Raw genomic sequence first — 18,252 nt, 5'->3', positions numbered from 1 at the left:
GTGGTCCTTGACCAACTCTGGTAATGAGAGATTCTGAGGAGGATGAGCCAGGCCCATCTTGGTACCCTGGGCCAGTGGTTTTGCCAGCTGATACAGAGAGTGAGGGAGAAATAGACCTGGATGAACCCGAAAGACCACCAGAGGTAGCAGATATGCCAATGACAGTAGGGTCAGACTTGGAGGAGAAGAAGGAGGAAGGCCATGAGCCTTTATTAGATGCCCATTTTAGAAGACTAAGAAAAAGACAAGAATACTTGTATGGGAAAAGGAAGTAGTCTGTAGTTTGTTAACTCTAGGGAATTGTGGACCACTCCCCATAGGTATTTAACGGTGGCTGCTGGGAAATTCGGGGTGGAGTTTCAACGTTTTGTAATGGAGTCCGTTGTTTGTTATTTCTCAGCTAAAATCCTTGGAGTAAAAGTGCCCTGTCTGCAGAGAGTCTGGAAAGCTGTAAATGTAACTCAGTGAAACTGGTGACTCTTTCACTCATAAAGGAATGCACAATTAGTTTTGATCTTCGGCAGCAGCCTAGCTGCTGGACTGTTATCGTTTAAGTCCTCTCACTGAGAAGCTGAAAAGATGAAGTCACATGCATGAATTTGGCTTGTATAAATGATGCTTCCTATATAAAAAGGTTGATTTAAAATATCAGCATGTGTATTCCTTTTTGTTTTCAATCTGCATAGGCCCAGAATAGAACAGTAACAAATATTTGCAATTGTTCAGTGAATCAGGTACTCATTTAGTGAATTTTGCTTTCCCCCATTGGCTTTGTTTATGAGAAGCCAACTGGGAAGGTCTCAAAGGGTGACCATATGACCCCCCAGTATGCTACAACCATCGTCAATACATGCCAGTTGCCATGTGTCCAAATTTTGATCACACGACCTTGGGAATGCCATGATCGTCATAAGTGTGGTGGTCATGAGTGTTAGCTTTTTCTCAGTGCTATTGTCATCTTGAACACTCGCTAAATGAATAGTTGCAAGTCAGGGACCAACCTGCAAGCCAATCTCGAGGATTGAGTATGTCCAATTTAATCGAGATTCTTTCTGGCTGGAATTTCCTAATGCGTCGGAGTGTACATTTGTACAAATCAAAAATATCAAAATGAGCATTGATGCGGTCAGAGTATGTATATATCAAGACTGCTGTTAGGATTTATGCCTTTCCATTGCTCTCTTTATTTTAAGAACATTTTCTCTCAGTTTTAATACATTTCTTTAAGGTATTTTACGTGGCTGCAGGCTCTGAAGTCATCTTTTATTCCCAAACGTCGTTTCTTTTGGTATGTGTTAAAGGGATTGAATTTTCATATGATGCTCCATCATAGCTGGTGCTGGGAATTGCAATTTCAAGGGCTGAATAAGTGTGGCACCATTCGCATTCAGGCACCAACATTATGAGCTGGCAGGGAATAGCCTGGAAACATATGAGCTCCTCTTAGAACACTCCCTCTAAAGCTTTGCAAACAGCATTTTTTCCAATAAAATGCAAATAATTCACAGTTACCACACAAGTCCATGTATAGTTTAGCATGGAAGCTTTATCCCTCCCAAGAGGCTGCTTTTTAATACAAATTTTAGAAGCAAATGAGACTGTGAATTCTAGCCATGCCTTAGCCATAAAAGCCAGCTGGGTAACTTTGGGTCTGTCTCTCTCGCTCTTTCTCTCCCTCTCCCCCTCTCTTCCCCTCTCCCTAGCCCCCTCTCCCTCCCTCTTTCTCTCACCCTCTCTCTGTCTCTCCCCTTCCCTCCCTCCCCCTTTCTCCCTCCCGCCTCGCTCAGTCCAACTCACCTCACAGGGTTGATGTGGGGAAAATAAAAGGAGGAAGGTGTAGTGGATATATTTGCAGTCTTGAATTATTTTTTCAAAAATAAAGGTAGGATATAAATATGTAAATAAAACCAGGTGTATGCATTCTGAATAAGTGGGGATTTTTGGCACACAGCCACTATCTTTAAACTTTTCAGATGATGCCAAAACCAGACTGCTTCTGGCGATAATTGATGATAATACAATAATATTGAATGGATTTTGGTGAAAAGCCAAATTGCAATTTGCTTGCAATGCTTTTTCGGTTCATAATTTGGTGATGGTCTAGGACAGTGATGGTGATCCTTTTTTTCCTCGGGTGCCAAAAGAGTGGGCACACACACTATTGCACATGCACGAGTGCCCACACCCATAATTCAATGCCTGGGAAGGGTGAAAACAGCTTCCCCGCCCCCTGGGGGGACTCTGGAGGCCTGGAAACGGCCTTTTCCCAACTTCTAGTGCATCCAGTACACTCGTGTATCACCTTCCCCAGGCTCCAAAGGCTTCTTTGGAGCCAGGGGAGGGTTAAAATGCCCTCTCTCATCACCCTGGAGGCTGTCTGAAAGCCAAAAATGCCCTCCCAGAATCTCTGTGTGAGGCAAAAATCAGCTGGCCAGCACACAGATACACTTTGGAGCTGAGCTAGATCAACGGTCCGTGTGCTAGCAGATATGGCTCCGCGTACAGGGGTGGGCTACTGCCCAGATGGGGGGGAACGCAGTGGGGTAGTGAAAATGGAGCTCCACCCCAGAGCACGGAATTTACACTGAAAGATGTTGAAAGAAAATGCAGGGCATCCCGCATAAGCCACGCCCACAGTGTGGTAGTAAAAATTTTGGTAGCCCTTCACTGTCTGCATGCCACCTGTACCACCCGTGCCATAGATTGGCCATCACTGGCCTTGGACAGTGATGGTGAACCTATGGCACATGTGGCACGTGGAGCCATACCAGTGGCTGCAATGGGCAGCTGATTTTCAGGCCTTCTTCTGGGCCCACTGGGAGGGGAAACAGCCTGCTTTCAGCTTCCTGGGGGAGCTTTTTTGCTCTCCCCATGCTCCAGAGCCTTTGCTAGGAGCCTGAGGACAGCAAAAATGGCCTTCCCCCTCCCCACTGGTGGTCCTCTGGAGGCTGGAAACATTCCACTTGCTGACTTTTGGTTGAACAGGAAGTTCCATTTTTTTCCTCTCCCCAAGCTTCAGAGCCTTCTAGGAACCTGGGAAGGGTGAAAATGCCCTCCGCCCTAAAGGCCCTCTGGAAGCTAGAAATGTCACATTTCATGTTGGGAAATGTTTTTGCCCTCCCCAGTCTCCTGAAAAGTTTCTGGAGGTTGGGGAGAACAACAACAACAACAACAAAAACCCCCACGGGCTTTCCTGTTCAACTGGAACCTGGCAAATGGGCCATTTTCTGCCTTTAGAAAGCCTCCCGGCAGGGGGAACCATTTTCACCCTCCCCAGGCTACTAGAAAGGGTCTGAAGCCTGGGAAGAGTGAAAAACAGGTGTGCCATCCCATGCTGGGAGGGGTGGTCATGAGCGCATGTGTGGGGGTTGCCACATAGAATTATGGGTGTGGGTACACATGCGTACCCCCTCTGTCTTAATACGCAGACCAAAAAAGATTTGCCACCACCAGTCTAGGAGCTTTCTTTCAAAAAATCTTAAAAGACTTATGTACTTGTGGGCTATCATCTAACATTTAAGTCTTCTATAAACTTTCACATCTGCTTTCACAAGAGAGAAAAAGGAAATGGGGGTGAGAGAGGCAATCCTCATGTCCATTGTTGGCTTCAGCTAGCTAACATTCAGCTAGCCATCTGCCCCTAGTCAACGACTCCATGGAATTATAGACCTCGCAAGATTTCATAGATAGAGGCTAGTACTTTAAAACTTCATCTTCATAATTTCACAGTACTTTTGCTTTGTTGCTTTTTGCTACAACAGGTTCGATATCCTTCTCAAGGGCTGCCCAGTGACTGGCTGTTCTGCCTTTTTTGTTTCTGGTTATGCTTCTTCCAGCACTGATCTTGTTGCAGCTGCACACTTGTGCATGCAGTGACATCTAGTGACAAACACCACAAATGAGACTCATGGAAATTTTCAGGGCACACGAGAAGCAATATCATGACAAGTAACGTCCCTCCTACCATGCTCCCCGCATCTCAATTGTAAGATTGGCTTGCAATTTTATTCCTTTGTTCTGAAATCCAGTGAAAAATGCAAACTTTTCAGCCTCATTGCATTGCAGTTTCAAGGTCGGATGCTTAATAATAGAGCTTCTTTAGAATGAAAGGTACTTGTAATCATTCGTCCTTATCCCTCGCAGCATCTTTGTTCCACAGAAAACAGGAATAGAAGCCTCAAAGCTCCATTTGCTGAGCTTTTTCTGCAGTAATATTTGTGGCTGAGATAGAATTTGACCTCCAGAGTGATCTAATCCAGAGAACCACTTTGACACAGTCCACAGCTTTTTGTGATGATTAGGGAAACTATTAATATTGCCTTTTTATTTTTATTTGAATGAAACACTTGGTCCTTTTTACTTTTTCGCATTCTGGGTCTTTGCGGTAATCAACAAGTTTCATGAGATGTGAAGTGGGAGTTGCTGATTGGCAAAAAGAATCAGAACACAAAATACAAGCTGAGTGGATACAACCTTGTAGACAACCCTCATTCTGTTAAGGACCTTGGAGTACTCTCATATCTAATGGTCTAAGTGCCAAAGCCCAGTGTAACAACATTGCCAAAAAGGCATTAAAACTTGTAAACTTAATCTCGCATAGCTTCTTCTCAACAAATCAGAGCATACAAAACATTTGCTAGACCAATTCTTGAATACCTCTCATCCATCTGGAATCCGTACTGCATATTGGACATTCATACAATTGAGTGTGTGTCCAGCAGGGATGCTTTCTAACTTACCTCACTACTGGTTCACTTCCTCCCAAACTGCATGGCCACACACATGTGTCACATGCACCTGTGCGCAGTGCCGAAAGATAAAAATAATTCAAAAACAAAACAAAAAATATGATGGTGGTGCATGCATAGTGCTGGAAACTTGGCTTCTGCACATGCACAGAAGAAAAAAACCCAGACCCCCCCCCATTTTTTAAAATAAAAAGAACTAAAAAAAATTCCCCGAAAAGATGGTGGCACCCACAAACTTGCACCGACACAACTGGTGCCATGATGTCGTTGTGACATCACGAGCAGGTTGCTACCGGTTCAGGTGAACCACTCTGAACTGGGTAGAACCCACCTCTGGTTTCCAGAGATATTTCATAAGAATAGTCCTCCACTCCTCTGCTCACAACAGAATACCTTACATCACCAGACTTGAAATTCTGGGCTAAGATAACTTAGAACTATGCCACCTTCGATATGACCTAAGCGTAGTTCATAAAATTAGCTCTACAATGTCCTATCTGTCAATGACAACTTCAGCTTCAACCACAATAATACACAAGTACACAATAAATACAAACTTAAATGAACTGCTCCAAACCTGATTGCAGAAAATACGACTTCAGCAACAGAGTGGTCTGTGCCTGGAATACACTATTTGACTTTGTGGTTTCATCTCCCAAGCCCCAAAAACTATAACCTTAGACTGTCTACTATCAAGTGTGCCAACCATCCCTGTCCTAATGTTCCCTTATATTCATAATCATTTGATGTATTCAAATCATTATCTAATAAGTGCTTGACAAATAAATAAATAAGGAAGAAGGAAGGAAGGAAGGAAGGAAGGAAGGAAGGAAGGAAGGATGGATAGATAGATAGATAGATAGATAGATAGATAGATAGATAGATAGATAGATAGATAGATAGATAGATAGATTCAGAGACTGATAAACTCTTTTTAAGATTCTTCATCCTTTTCTCTGGATCCAGGACAATCTTTTCTTCCCCAAAGCAAAACCCACATTGGCTTCTCAGTCTTTTTACAGATTGTGACTGGTTTTTGTTTTTTTAAAAAAAATTGAAACAATCAAATACTGGCACATCCAGCAGGACAGATGCTATTTTTCCTATTTTATTTGATGCTTGCAAAACGTCTGACATTTTAAGATAAGATGTATGTCACTTGATCTCACATAAATGAGTGGTGCTAACCACTTAGCACCAATTTCTTATCATCAATATCCAATCCTATGCCAATTGTAAGCAGGCAGGCCTCAAACACAAGGCAGAAAGATACAGAACAATTATGTTAAAGGTGTACAAAATCTGTATGGTTATTTTCAAATTGCTTCCTGATGCGCCATGTGGGTGCAGTGCTAAAAACCCAGCTTACTGAGCATAAGCAGAAGCAAAAAAACATCTTCTGTGTGTGCACCAAAGCAAAAAACAGCTTCTTCATGTGCAAAGAAGCAAAAAACAAGATGGTTTTTATCCCACCTTTATGCTTCCAGTGACCTAGGCCTTCAAGTTACTACCGGTTCCATAGAACTGGTTTGAACCGGGAGGAACCAACCTCTGAAAATAATTAAATAAATGTAAGTTGAATTAGAATCACAAGTTCAATAGATCTAGAATTGTTAATAGCTTATTTAAGTAGAAAGCTTATTTCGCAATAAGTTCACTAAATGTAGTACTAATTGAGGTTCCATTTCCTCTGAACTCAGTGGAATTTAATTCTGAGAGGGCATGCCTAGGATTGCACAGTAAATTAACTGATTTTCCTAAGAACCAGGGAAATAGGCTAAAAGTATTTTTGACATTGAAAAATTAATTGGGCTACATTTTTTTTGCAGCTCATAATTTATGTTGGCTTTAGCATCTTAATGGGGAAGGGGCAGTGCAGAATATGATGAGAGCAGAAAGCATGGGAAACACTTTAGCAAGGTTCACCTTCCCAAATTTTACTTGGATATCTTCAAAGCCACTCACTGAAATAAACTTTCCCATGCATCCCTTTTAGGGTAGAAAGAACACAGATAAGGAAAGGACAATATAGAACCCAAGTGGAGCTGAATCAATGCAGTAGAAAGCAGCATAAGAGATATCTATGACCTTACTTTTCTACATGCCTTTTTGTGGTGCCGGATCAGACAGAACCCTAAGGAATGAAACCTGACTTGTTTTTGTAGAATGGAGAAGCATTGTTTTTATTTATTTATTTTATTTATTTATTCATTTGTCCAATGCACAATACATATGGAAGAGAATAGACATGAAGTAATATATATATAAAGATAATATGTAAAAATAGAGGAGAAGATATATGAAAGGAAGAAAATATATATGATATATGAGATAAAGGAAAGACAATTGGACAGGGGACGAAAGGCACACTAGTGCACTTATCTACGCCCCTGACTGACCTCTTAGGAACCTGGAGAGGTCAATCATGGATAGTCTAAGGGAGAAATGTTGGGGGTTAGGGGTTGACACTATTGAGTCTGGTAATGAGTTCCACGCTTCGACAACTCGATTGTTAAAGTCATATTTTTTACAGTCAAGTTTGGAGCAGTTAATATTAAGTTTGAATCTGTTGCGTGCTCTTGTATTGTTGCGGTTGAAGCTGAAGTAGTCATTGACCGGTAGTTGTTGCCTCTGATTATGGCTTTTCCAGGGTATCAAATGATTTATGTAGGTAGCTGACAATCCAGATTCAGTGATGGTGTCAAGATGTAGTTTGTTGGTCATACTCTATGATGGTTGGTAAGGAGAGGCAGCAGATACGGAATGGCAGAATAAGTTGTAATGCCCCAGAAAAAGAGGCTGGCTAAAAGAAAATGTCCTTCCTAATGTTACCATCCATCCTAGGGGTGGGTTCCACTTATCCTTGCCACTGTTTTGCATCTTGATGTTTCGTGCAATTTTACATCCGTGCATACTCCATAGCTAGAATCAGCCCAAAACACAACCGAGGAGCTGATCAGCTGTGCTTTGGCAAAGGAATAAAGGTCGGTATAGACTGGAGGCAGGTGGGAGGGCCCTTTTACGAGCAGCAGAACAGGAAAATACTTCAAAATAGTAAAAAAGAAAACCACAAAATTATGAAACTATTTTGAAAATGTATTGAAAAAGTTTGTATGGAGAAAAATTTAAAAAAAAAATACCGTTTCACAGGCTTTATAGCTCTTTCTAAGCAGTTTATAGAGTCAGCCTATTGCCCCCAATCATCTGGATCTTCACTTTATCCACCTCCGAAGGATGGAAGGCTGAGTCAACCTTGAGCGCGGTGAAACTCGAACAGCAAAACTGCAGTCAGTCAACAGTCAGCAGAACTGTAGCCTGCAGTACTACATTCTAACCACTGAGCCACCGTAGCTCCAAAAATTCAAAACAGAAAGGTATACAGTACATGCATATTTATCTATACAATTATATAGCTATATTTAATGTATAATTTGAGATTTTATACACACACAACACATATATACACATCGTTTAATGTTGTGTTAAAAACCTACTTTAAGGAATGTAAAAAATAGAGATTATCCAATAATCTTTTTGTAAGTTTCAAAACTACATGTTAGTGAATCATGGCCTCATGCATCCAAGCAAGTCAACAGCAAGAACTCCAAACTTACCCGGGATTTGTGAAACAAATTGATATTATAAAGACAGTAAGAACATTTATTTATTCATTTTTATTTATTTATTTGATTTTTATGCCGCTCTTCTCCTTAGACTCAGGGCAGCATACAACATGTTAGCAATAGCACTTTTTAACAGAGCCAGCATATTGCCCCCACAATCCGGGTCCTCATTTTACCCACCCTGGAAGGATGGAAGGCTGAGTCAACCTTGAGCCGGTGATGGGATTTGAACCACTGACCTACAGATCTACAATCAGCTTCAGTGGCCTGCAGTACAGCACTCTACTTGCGGTGCCACTCCGCAGTACATGAGCTTGTACTTGCAAAAAAGGAAGAAGAAGAACTTGCAGACCCAAAATATGGAGAGAACACGTTTACAACTGATAAGGAAGATAGATAACAAAATTGGAGAAATTGGTTTCACTGAGACTGCGAAGACACTTAGAGACACTGTATAATCCTTAAAAGGTGACATATATGATAAATGATAGAAATCAAGTCTCTATTATTCTGTCAAGCTCTCTCTGTATTTACTGCAGGAGGAGGAAAGAAATTATAGGACTACACCATCTCTTCTTGAATCTGCTGCTTAGCATTTACTATAAGCAATTGAACCACAAAACACAGTAGCAGTAAAATTCCACACTTTAAAAAGCAAATAGTAGGAGGAAGGAGTATTATGTACAGTGTATTCACTGCCTTGAGTTACTTATGAAATAACAACAGTGGGATAAAAATATATTTAGAAATTAAATAAATGAAATCTGTAAAAATGTAATCAAAAATACACAAAGGCGTGAAATACACAGCCGACGGATTAAAACCGCCGGCTGAAATTACCTCCGGGGCTGGGAGACGCTGGCAGCAGCTCTTTCGAGCTCCGGACTTCCGGGTTCCTCAGGAACCCGGAAGTTCGGATTTGGCAGCGCGCCAGGGTAGCGCGCTGCCTGCTGGACGGGGGAGGTCCTGAGTCGCCCTATTTAAGGGCGATTCAGGCAGCACCTCCCCCTTGCCCTCGGCTTAACGAAAGCGAACAACCCGGCGTTGGTTGTTCGCTCGCTGGATCCTGCATGTGGCGAGGCCTACCGGATCTCGCCCAGGTCGTGAGTCCGAGGATGCTGGCCTCGGATTTTTTCATTTCAAACCGGTGGAATCAGAGCCTTGAGCTCTGATTCCTTATGTTTTTACAGACAAGGGATTTTTAGGGGTTTCGGGTTTTCCTTCCTGGGGAGGGGTGGGAGTTCGACACCCCCCCCGTGCGGCGCGTCCCCCCCCCGCGTGACCTCAACCCCCCCTTACACCCCCCCCCAGTTAGTTTGGTTTGGCTTGGAGAGTAGGATTGCTTACTCTCCATTTAGGGGGTGGGATAAGAAATTTTTTCAGTGTATGTGGCGGGGCGGCCTCGGCCTCTGAGTCGTTCAATTTAATTAGTTTTCAAAGTTGTTGGGGTTTTTTGTTTAGTTTCCTTTTTCTGGGACAGGAGGGGAGCCTTTGCACCCCCCCCAATTTAGGCATTTCAGGCGGTTGGTGGTGGGGGACAAGGGCTGGTGGGCCTTGCCTCTCCTCCCCCCCCTATTCGGGGGAGGGGTGGCAAGGCCTTGTGGCCTTATAAAGCCATCCCCTTAGGGGATCAGGCTCTGGATTAGGAGTAATGCAGGGCACCTGTGGTTTCCCAGAGGGTGTTTTTTCCGTATTTTGTTTTTGATTAATTGGGTTTTGCCTGGGTTAATCAGGTTTTTTCCCCCTTTCAGGGTTCCCAGGCCCTCCCATCCAGGGGATGGGGTGTTTTGGGCCTAATTTTTAGGCCTTCTTTTAATTTTTCCATCCTTTTAAATTTTCTTTTTCTGGGCCTCCTGGGTCCCGGGCAATTTTCTGTGGACTCAGGGCCCTCTGCTTCTGAGTGGTTACATTTAATTAGTTTTTGATGTTTTTTGGGGGGGGGTTTGTTTATTTTCCTTTTCCTAGGAGAGGAGGGGAGCCTTTACACACACCCCCAATTTAGGCATTTCAGGGGGTTTGGTAAGGGGGGACAAGGGCAGGGGGCATTGCCTCTCCTTCCCCCCCCATTCGGGGGGTGGGGGGAGCGGGGCCTTGTGGCCTATAAAGCCATTCCCTTAAAGGGATCAGGCTTTTGATCTGGAGTAACGCAGGGCCCCTGTGGTATCCCCTGAGGGTGTTTTTTCTGTATTTTGTTTTGATTACTTGGGTTTTGCCTGGGTAATCAGGTTTTTCCCCCTTTCAGGGCCCCCATGCCCTCCCATCCGGGGGCTGGGACATTTCGGGCCTAATTTTTGGGCTTTCTTTTATTTTTTTATCTTTTCAATTTTTTCTGTTTTCAGGGCCTGCACAGCGTGGGCCCCAAGAGGCATGCCTCTTCACAAGGTTCCCAGGGTCCTCGCCCCAGGAGGGCCGGGGTTCCTTCAAGGGGCCAGGGGGGCATGGGAGGCTGCTTCTGCCCCTGCGTGCTGCCCCTCCAGACAGCCGGGCTGCCACAGGGGCCGAGCCGATCATATCTGCTCAATCTTTTTCTTCCCTCTTAGATCGCCTGGACCACATGGATGCCCAGTGGGAGGCCGCCTCCGGGGCTTGCGGCCGATCCAGGCCCTCGGCAACGTTGGGAGCCCCTCCGGGCGCTGAGGGAGTACGAGACCCGGCTCCAGAGCGGAGTGCCCCGGCACTATGGGATCCCAGGTCGGCGGCCGGGACCCCCTTTGGATGGCAGGGGTGAGTCGATTGCCAATGCACCCACACCGTTTTCACGGGGGTTCACCCACCGTAAACCCCCCCCCCCCTGGCGGGGCCGACTGGTTTGGGCCCCATTTTGGGGTCCGGCACTTCGACAGTGTGCTCGGCAAGTAGGGTGGGGACCCGGGCGACTCCGCGGTGGCAGGGGGGGTTGGTCACTGTACCAGGATTTGCCCCCCCTTGCGGCAGCCTGTTCTGCAGTGGGGCCGGCCAGTAACAGCGCGGCCACCTCGACTGACCCATGGTGCGGCCATGGGGGCGATCCCTGTGGGCCTTCCATCCACTCCCCTAGGGTACCATATCCACCCCCCGATTAGGGATGAGAGATGGCGAGGTGAATATATAGACCTCTTCACTTTGTTGAATAGGGAAGTGCCCAAGAAGGAAAGGGATTAGGAGGCCCTAGCTGACCGGGCCAAGAGGTTAAGGTGCCAAGGTGTTTCAGGTCTCGGCTTTACGCCTTCCTGACCTATGCCACCCTAATAATACAAACAGAACCGGGCAGGGCCCCGGCATTTTAAATATATCGACCTCATTGCCATGACGTACTTTGAGGTCAAAGGGGATGCCTGGCAGAGGTACGACAGGCTTTTTGTATTAGGGTGGCTCATGATCCTACCCTGTCCTGGGACCGGGAGGTGCCCGACCTCTGGTTCCAGGCAACCTGGAAGGGTGGGACTGGGAAACGGACTGATTGTAGTCATCTGATGGAGGAGGAGGAGCCACCGCATCCCACACAGTTGTGGGGCAGGGTGTTTGGACACCCAAAATCTGTTTTGAGTTCAGTGCAAAGGGCTCATGTGGACGCTCCTCCCGTAAATTCTGGCACGTGCCAAGTGGGGGGGCTCCCACGCCACACACACACGTTCGCGCCACAACAGGGATGGGAATAACAGGGATAGGACCGAACAGGCCATTATGGCGACCAAAGGGCCCCATCCCGGTAAAGCTTAATGTTTAGCCAAACTCTTGCGGGGATATTGCCCGCCCGAGTGGGTAGCCGCGATCCTTAGGGGTTTTAGGGAAGGTTTTTGGATTCCTTACCAGGGTCCGTGTAGAGTTTTTCCTTCTTCAGACCTTCGATCGGTGGGGGGAACTGAGGAACTAGCTAGGGCTAACATTCGGAGGGGGTTGTTGAAGGAAGGGCGGTAGCCCCCCCCCACTTTCCTTCCCCCGCAGTGCCTAATGCCAAGCTTTAAATAGCAGCATTTGTGGGGCCATGCTTTTACCTGGGGGTGCCCCTAGCGCCAGGGAAACAGAAGGGCCATCCTCCAGGACTTCTTTTACGGGGTTTCTGACGGCAAGATTTGCTTTTCCAAGCAGACTTGCACTTGCACTGTGACGCCTCGGGTTCCCTTGGCTTCGGGGTGATGCTAGGAGATAGGTGGTACCACTATCACTGCCAGCCGTCTGGGAGGCGGCTGGCATATGTAGGGATTTTACCTTTTTTGGAATGTTTTCCCCTAGCGGTCGGATTGGTTAGTGGGTCTGGCATTCATCGCCAAGGTGCATGGGTTCTCGGACCTTGTAGCGACTTTCGAATGGGAAAGGTGATAGAGGGATGGTCACGGGGACAGCCGCCCCAGCGGCTTTGTCCATAGCGCAGCTGTCGGCCTTCAGCCACACGTGGGCAGGCTGGGTACTTTGCTACGAAGCCTCCCTTTCCCAGGCAACAGCTATGAGCTTTCCCTTGGGGCTTTAGAATACGCGAGGTTGTGGCCACCTCCTTTAGGGTAGCTAGCGTGCGCGCACTCCAGTGGAGCAATGCGCATTTTCAAGGAACAGGCATCGGCCGCGGGAGGTCTGCGGCCTTTCGCTCTCAGGTGAGCCCCCCCCTCAATAGGGTCCCCATTATCGGCTGTTTTAATTGTCTGTTTTGTCTTTCAGCCACTTGTGGTTCTCAGCCCGAGGGTGGCTCTTTGGGCCACAGTTTTGTTTCTGGGCCGGGTGTTTTGCTGCGAGGTCTCCATAGGATCGCAGCAAGGTTGTGAGGGAGTTGGTGGGGTGTATAGTAGAGCATCCCTGGCTAAAATTTAGAAAGCCCTGGCTCTACCGGGCCGTCGGCGTTCACCTCTCAGATGAGGGGAATGCCATTTCCCTGTCGGACCTGCAGAGGTGCCTCCAGGAAAGTTTTAGGAGGCTGGGTGGGGGTCGGGGGGCCAAGATTGAGATCTGACCCCCCTCCGTGGCAGGTTAGGGGCGGAAATGGGCATTTAGAAGTGACAGCGCATGCTCCTTTGGGCATTCTTCAAAGGGTGATGGACCGCCTCTCTCCAGGAACTAGAGGTTGGAGCAACATCGGGGATTGGAGAGAGGATGTCCATGGGAATCACCGGATCCAATTTCCCACGGGGATTGGAGGGTGAACTCCTCCCACACGTGAAGGGGCGTGGCTTGGATCCAGGTTACCTTCACCTGGTTCAGCAGGAGTTTTTGCCCAATGTTGCCAAAGATGGTCAAAAAACCCCGGCTGAAATTACCTCCGGGACTGGGAGACGCTGGCAGCAGCTCTTTCGAGCTCCGGACTTCCGGGTTCCTCTGGAACCCGGAAGTTCGGCTTTTGGCAGCGTGCCAGAGTAGCGTGCTGCCTTCTGGATGGGGGAGGTCATGAATCGCCCTATTTAGGGGCGATTCAGGCAGGACCTCCCCCCGGGTTCCTCAGGAACCCGGAAGTTCGGATTTGGCAGCGCGTCAGGGTAGCGCGCTGCCTGCTGGACGGGGGAGGTCCTGAGTCGCCCTATTTAAGGGCGATTCAGGCAGCACCTCCCCCTTGCCCTCGGCTTAACGAAAGCGAACACCCGCCCACCCTCCGCTATCAACAGTATGTCCTGAGGAGGTCACCTCGGGGCCGAATAGGAATTTTTTGCGGCCTCCCCTTTAGAGGCGGCCATTTTTTCACCTATTCCACACTGACGGCACGGATTGGATTGGTTAGGGGGTGCGGCGCACTTAGATGTCAGTATAGGCCTCCCTTTGGTCATTGGGGTTGGGCAGGTTAGGGGTGGAAATGGGCATTTCAAAGCGACAGCGCATGCTCCTTTGGGCATCCTTCAAAGGGTGATGGACCGCCTCTCTCCAGGAACTAGAGGTTGGAGCAACGTCGGGGATTGGAGAGAGGATGTCCATGGGAATCACCGGATCCAATTTCCCACGGAGATTGGAGGGTGAACTCCTCCCACACGTGAAGGGGCGTGGCTTGGATCCAGGTGAAGGTGGTTACCTTCACCTGGTTCAGCAGGAGTTTTTGCCCAATGTTGCCAAGGAATTTTCTGGTAGGAATTTCCGCCCTGTTAGTTTTGGCCTCTGCAGGTCCTTAGTTCGTTCTGAATTTAAATATTTAAATTGACGTATTTAAATTTATTTAAATTTATGTTAATTCAATAAATGACCCATATTTAATCCACAACATGTCTCAGCGTCATTACTCAGCATCCGGGGGTAATAAGATTCGACTGTCTGTATAAAAGAGATCTATAGAAAGGCATAAGCAAATCTGTAAATTTTTACAGATAGTACTAACTTTACAACCATAACAGAATTCAGTATTTCTGTCATATATCATTGTTAAGAGATCACCGTGTTTTTATGGCAGTCCTAAACTAAGCCATTGGGGCCAATAAGCAAATCACATGATCATTAAGAAAACCACATGACCATGGCAAAAACATTACAAATTGTGCTCATGTGTGTTAGCTTTCTGTGAAATGTATGTTTTTGAGTAATCTTCACTTCACTTAGCAGAGTATTATCATAGCAGAATTATGCAACACAATGTATTATTGGGCACATAAATACACTGACTCCAATATAAGCTCACATGTTTTATTTCTTCTTGATGGAACTTGTTTTATGTTTTCACAAATAACAATTTGATAGCAGAACTATACTTCTCTTCTCAAGTAATAACATATATGCAGTCCTCGTACTTCATTTAGATCCTATCCTAATCCTAAATATTCTATCTATGAACATTATGTATATATTCACTCATGAACTCTAACATTAAGAGAATACATCTGCTCTCTGTGATGCAGATTCACCAATAATCAACATACTAATAAATAGATTTCTCCCTTCCAATTGCCAAAAATGACTATGTACCAGTATGCAAATTAGCCCTCATGTACCATTTTATTCCCCTTTTTCCATGCTGTATGCTAACAATGTGACTCCGATTGTTGCAACAGGTGGTAAATGTTAGCTGGTTGCTAAGTGCTCCAAGATCACTGCAAATAGGGACTGCATCCAAGAAATTAAAAGATGCTTGCTCTTGGGGATGAAAGTTATGAGAAATCTAGACAGCATATTAAAAGGCAGAGACATCATCCTGCCAACAAAAGTGTGTATAGTCAAGGCTATGGTTTTCCCAGTTGCAATGTATGGCTGTGAAAGTTGGACCATAAGAAAGACTGAGAGCCAAAGAATTGAGGCCTTTGAGTTGTGGTGCTGGTGAAGATTCCTGCAAGTCCCTTGGACTGCAAGGTGATCAAAGCAGTCAGTCCTACTGGAGATCAACCCTGAATGCTCTTTAGAAGGCCAGATCCTGAAGATGAAACTCAAATACTTTGGCCATATAATGAGAAGGAAGACTCACTATAGAAGTGCCAAATGCTGGGAAAGATTGAGGGCAAAAGAATAAGCAGACAGCAGAGAATGAGGTGGCTGGATGGAGTCACTGGAGTAGTAGGTGCGATCTTAAATGGGCTCCAGAGGATGGTGGAGAACAGGAAGACCTGGAGGAATATTGTCCATGGGGTTGCAATGGGTCCAAACATGATTTTGCAACTAACAAAAAAGTGCCTCAAATGCCATCATGGGTAACCATGGATGACCATGGATGAGGGGGATGCAACTATTATAAATTTGAAGGCAGGTCACAAAATAGTTTTTTGGTTGTCCATCATAACTTTAAACTGTCATTAAAAAGATTACCTGTATCTCAGTTCTTCAGAAATATAAAATCAATCATTAGAATTCATGAACTGTATTTCCAAAACCTCATCAAATACTCAATATCAGTTGAGCCCAAATTTATGCAATGTATAAGGTTATGTAAATTTATGGCAAACATTCAGAGTTTATTCATTCATAATCAGTTCCTGGTGAATTTTATAAGAAAGCAATAGTGTGTTATTGAAGGATTGTAAGCCATCAAGGACATTTACAAATAGGTCTGATTGGTGTGCTTTGACAGTCTTGGAGAAATAAAAGTATTATGGATATAGTAGACTTGCTCAGAAGTTTCAACTTGCTCACTCCTGCAAAGTCTTTCCTTATATACGATATTATATCTCCTTTCTGAGACCTTAGAGGAGAAACCAGGTTAACCCTGATATTCTCCTTGGGTCTAAAAGGACACGAAATGAAGTTTGAGACTCTGTAAAAAAATTTCCCTGCATATCTGAAACTTGAAATTCCATGACTTTTTCTCATTTGAGGGGTTCTTTCTAAGGGTGGTGAGGGCTTTTTTTTTTGGGTGGTGATGGTGGGTTATAGTTTTTGCTGGGCAAAAAAAGTTACCAATGTTACCCTCCAGGTCCTTTTAGACCCGGAGTATAAAAAGGGTGATTCTAGCTACTGGAATGGTCTTTTTGAATACTTTTTTCACTAGTATACTAATTTGAACATTTCTGAACACAATGAAATGAAAATTGAAGTGACAAAAATAATGCTTATTTGTTTGTTTTGCTCATCAAACCCCATCCCCCATTTTTATGAAATTTTGTTCATTTTCATCTAGATTAGGCTGCAAAATCTTACTTTTTTGACCATCTTTGGCATTGAAATACTAATTTGAACATTTCTGAACACAATGATATGAAAATTGAAATGAAAAAAATTGATGCTTATTTGTTTATTTTGCTCAGAAAAGGACCTATCCCCACAGCTGTGTGCACTTTTTTCAATTTATAGATAGAATAGCCTGCCAAATCAGAATTTTTTGACCATATTTTGCATTGGCATACTAATTTGAACATTTCTGAACATAATGAAATGAAAAAAAAATTATGTTTTGAACACTTGTAGTCCTCCGGGACATATGTGACCCGGAGTAAAAAAGGTTGGTTCTAGCTACTGGAATGGTTTTTTTTGAATACCTTTTTTTTGCTAGTATACTAATTTGAACATTTCTGAACACAATGAAATGAAAACTGAAATGAAAAAAATAATGTTTATTTGTTTATTTTGATGAGAAAAGCCTGCCCCCATGGCTGTGTGCAATTATTTGAATTTATAGATAGATTAGCCTGCAAAATCCATTTTTTTCATTTCATTTTTCATTTGTTTGTGATCAGGGATATTCAAATTAGTGTACTAGTGAAAAAAGTATTCAAAAAACCCATTCCAGTAGCTAGAACCAACCTTTTTATACTTCGGGTCTAAAAGGACCCGGAGGAGCACAAGTGTATAATCTTTGCGAAAATAATTTTTTCTCATTTCAATTTTCATTTAATTATGTTCAGAATGTTCAAATTAGTATGCCAATGCCAAAGATGGTCAAAATCTTCTGATTTTGCAGGCTAATCGAGATAAAAATGAACAAAATTACACTAATGGGGTGGGCAAGCTTTTATGAGCAAAATAAACAAATAAATATTAATTTTTTCACTTCAATTTTCATTTCATTGTGTTCAGAAATGTTCAAATTAGTATACTAGTGAAAAAAGTATTCAAAAAAACAATTCCATTTTTTACTCGGGGTCACACTCCAAGTGTTCAAAACATTTTTTTTTTATTTCATTATGTTCAGAAATGTTCAAATTAGTATGTCAATGCCAAAGATGGTAAAAAAAAATCTGATTTGGCAGACTATTCTATCTATAAATTGAAAACGTGCACACAGCCATGGGGGGGGGAGACCCTTTTCTGAGCAAAATAAACAAATAAGCATCAATGTTTTCATTTCAATTTTCATTTCATTATGTTCAGAAATCCTTTTTTTCATTTCATTTTTCATTTGTTTGTGATCAGAAATGTTCAAATTAGTATACTAGTGAAAAAAGTATTCAAAAAGACCATTCCAGTAACTAGAACCAACCTTTTCATACTCCGGGTCTAAAAGGACCCAGAGGGTAACAAATGTATAGTAAACGCAAGGAGAATAGCAGGGTTAAAGGTTCTAACTACTAGGCCAC

General features: G+C 44.2%; 1 long non-coding RNA gene across 1 annotated transcript in view; it reads right to left on the bottom strand.

Moving 5' to 3' along the window:
- LOC139160388 (uncharacterized) overlaps positions 1 to 9,263 on the bottom strand; it is a 41,333-nt gene extending 32,070 nt beyond the window's left edge. Inside the window, exon 1 of the long non-coding RNA XR_011557931.1 lies at positions 9,212 to 9,263. This is a non-coding gene — a long non-coding RNA (uncharacterized lncRNA). The remainder of the gene's footprint in view (positions 1 to 9,211) is intronic.
- Positions 9,264 to 18,252: the final 8,989 nt, after the last annotated feature.

This window comes from Erythrolamprus reginae, chromosome 1 (assembly GCF_031021105.1).
Source record: "Erythrolamprus reginae isolate rEryReg1 chromosome 1, rEryReg1.hap1, whole genome shotgun sequence".
Taxonomy (NCBI): Eukaryota; Metazoa; Chordata; class Lepidosauria; order Squamata; family Dipsadidae; genus Erythrolamprus; species Erythrolamprus reginae.
The sequence above is the reverse complement of the archived record's forward strand: the minus strand, read 5'-3'. Positions and strand labels throughout refer to the sequence as shown.